This window comes from Pseudoliparis swirei, chromosome 7, assembly GCF_029220125.1.
Source record: "Pseudoliparis swirei isolate HS2019 ecotype Mariana Trench chromosome 7, NWPU_hadal_v1, whole genome shotgun sequence".
NCBI classification, from domain to species: domain Eukaryota; kingdom Metazoa; phylum Chordata; class Actinopteri; order Perciformes; family Liparidae; genus Pseudoliparis; species Pseudoliparis swirei.
Genome location: NC_079394.1, coordinates 26,809,258 through 26,812,077, shown reverse-complemented (window position 1 = coordinate 26,812,077; position 2,820 = coordinate 26,809,258). Strand labels below are relative to the sequence as shown.

Sequence of the window (2,820 nt, the reverse complement as noted above, 5' to 3'; positions counted from 1 at the left end):
GCCTCTACTTGTGTGTTCTTGTGTTGAGGCTAACCGGGGAAATAATAGTAATAATACAAATAATAATCTACCACTTCTGAGTAGACTCAATGTAGAGGAAACGCTTCATATGGATCAATGTGTTGGAGTTCTGTTGACTGTAGACTAGTAAGTATACTACAAAGGAATTGAATGACCAACCGTCGCCCCTCTCAGCCGGCCTTAAAAACATACTAAGTGTGGAAATATATATATATATAGCCTACCATATGTCTATGTGTGTTTGTGTTAACCTATAGGTATTATTACAACTTTACCATATAGTATTTCATTTGTATTCATACACTGCAATGGAAAGAGTTAATTGAATATACCAGCCTATAAATACAACTAAATACAGACATTTCTTTAGTTTCTTTCAAAACAAGTCATCTTTTTCTATATTTGTTATGTTACCACGCTAAAACCATTGCTATTGGCTGTCTCCCCACGTTGCTTTGAACATGATTGGATAATCTGCCTGTCACTCAGAGAACTGGCCAATGAGAAATGTCCGCGCCGCGGATTTGAAATTACGTCTGTTTGAGCGGGAAGCCGCAGCGGGGCAGGCGATACTCGGCAGGTCTGCTAGTGTCTGCTGTTGACCTACCTGCATTATTACCTGAAGTATTTTACATATGCCTGCGATTTTAACTTGTGGGATGTCAACGGAGAAAGAAAGACTGGGACACAGAGGAAGGATCATACGGGATGTGGTGACCAGCAAAGTTACGTGAATTGATATCCTGCAAAATTATTGAAGATATCAGGTAAGAAAACATTTTCACTGTTACTTTCTGAAACAACCTAATGTAATTTTCTGTTTAGCATAGTTTAAACATATTTCATTTAGACATATGGAAACAAATTAATCATTTTATATGTTTAAAAGTAATGTTATTACATTAAAATCAGTTAATTAGTGTGTTTAATACAGTTCATAATGGATTAAATAATGCTATAGGTGGATAAACGGACTGTTACAAAGAGTTTGGTTAGCTAGTTAAGTAAACTAGCTTCAGGTAACGTTAGCTTGTTGGCATGATTCTGTCTCACAACCAGAAAAACATACTTGAATGTGGTTTAGGGTGGGTGACATGGATATAATTGACAGTATTCTTCACTTTTTCGAACCGTACTGCACACAGCACTGGACCCTGAGCAGTGCATGGCCTGCAAGATCATGAGAAGGCTGAAGAACCAGGAGTGACAAGATACCACTGGATGGTGGGGCACATCATTCCACTCAAGGACAGGTAAGCAAACAGACAAGACATAGAGAGAGATAGGATTTGTTCTTACAAAAAACAATATAAAACAGCAAACATGTGCATTTAAACAGAAACAATACACACATACATACTGTAAAAATGTGTTGTGTTCATTTAAGAAGCCTGCTCAAAACAAATGCATGCATGAGTTACTCTAAGTCAGACTGGGAAATAAAGCCTCTAATTTTTGTAAATGTTTCTGAGTTGGAAAAAGGCACCTTGGTGATGCTGGTGATATGATTCTTAAAATTGAGTTCACCTTCCATGGTCACTTATAGGTTTGTGATTTGTTTTTAGTGATCTGAAAATGTCTGTTTACCAACGGTCCCCATCCAACCTGACAGAGCGTGTGAGGATCTGCAGAAAAGAATGGCAGAACATCCCCAAATCCAGGTGTGTAAAGCTTGTCGCGTTTTATCGAAGAGACGAGGCTTTAACCGTGCCAAAGGTGCATTAACTAAGTACCAAGTAAAGGGTCTGAATACGTATGTCAATGTGATAATCCAGTTTTCTCTTTTTTATTACAGGGTATTGAGTGTAGATTGATGAGGTACAATTAATTCAAATGATTCTATCATAAGGTTGCAACATAACAAAATGGGAAAAAGTGAACAAGTCTGAATACTTTCTGCATGCACGAAATATGTGGTGGCAGTTTTTTTCTGATTCATTTTCACATTACCCTTTTCAACACTGATAATAGCTAATTACACGAAACTTTCTTATATTTTTCAGCTCAATAAGGATTGGAACAACATTGACGGGGGGAAACACCCAAAGTCCATCACTGTAAGTATCCACTGCAGCATATATAAAAGATATTAGTCCATTTGAACCACTATTGCAAAACCTTACATTGTGATTAATATTAGATATGATTTCTCAAGTACTTTAATGATCTGAGCAAAGCACTTTTTTAAGACAGTTCTTCCACTGGCCATAAAAAAAACTGAGGAGCTTTTCCTTCGGCCTTCTTTTGAGTTGTACGGTGGCCCTGAGAGGTCAGGGCACTGCAACTTAATAAAACATGCTAATAGACAAAACACAAGCAAATTAAGAAAACAACTTCATCAAATTGACAGCACATGTGCAGCATTTAGAAAAAGCGCTGCAGATTCAGACGACACAACACGGTACAGAAAAGCGCTGCAAATTAAGAAAAAGTGTTTCAAGAGGACACTAAATCGTGATGAACACAGCTTGGACAGGCTTGCTGTTGCTATGGTTTGTGACTCATGAAGTTATTGAAATCGGGTATTGTATCATCTGTTTACGTTGTGGACCTACAATATGCTACTGCTCTACTCACCGGAAAGTGAGCTGCATGCACCTCGCAGGACCTTGCAGAGCGGAAAAGCTGAATTATATCAGTCATTCTGATTATTTCTGAGGAGATTTGACAGATTTTAAACTGTACTATCCGGTTTAACAGTGTGGACAGACAGCCTGTAGCCTGCATCATATTCATGTAGGCATTATTAGACCAAAAAAATATACAGACGTATAGTCTACAGTAAGCCAAGCATTCCCA

At 37.9% G+C, this 2,820-nt stretch overlaps 1 long non-coding RNA gene across 1 annotated transcript; it reads left to right on the top strand.

Annotated features, from left to right (window-relative positions):
• Positions 1–262: 262 nt before the first annotated feature.
• On the top strand, positions 263–2,073 carry LOC130197020 (uncharacterized). The gene is made up of 5 exons (XR_008832358.1): positions 263–788; positions 1,167–1,274; positions 1,587–1,682; positions 1,817–1,839; positions 2,025–2,073. It is a non-coding gene; the product is annotated as an uncharacterized LOC130197020 (long non-coding RNA).
• Positions 2,074–2,820: the final 747 nt, after the last annotated feature.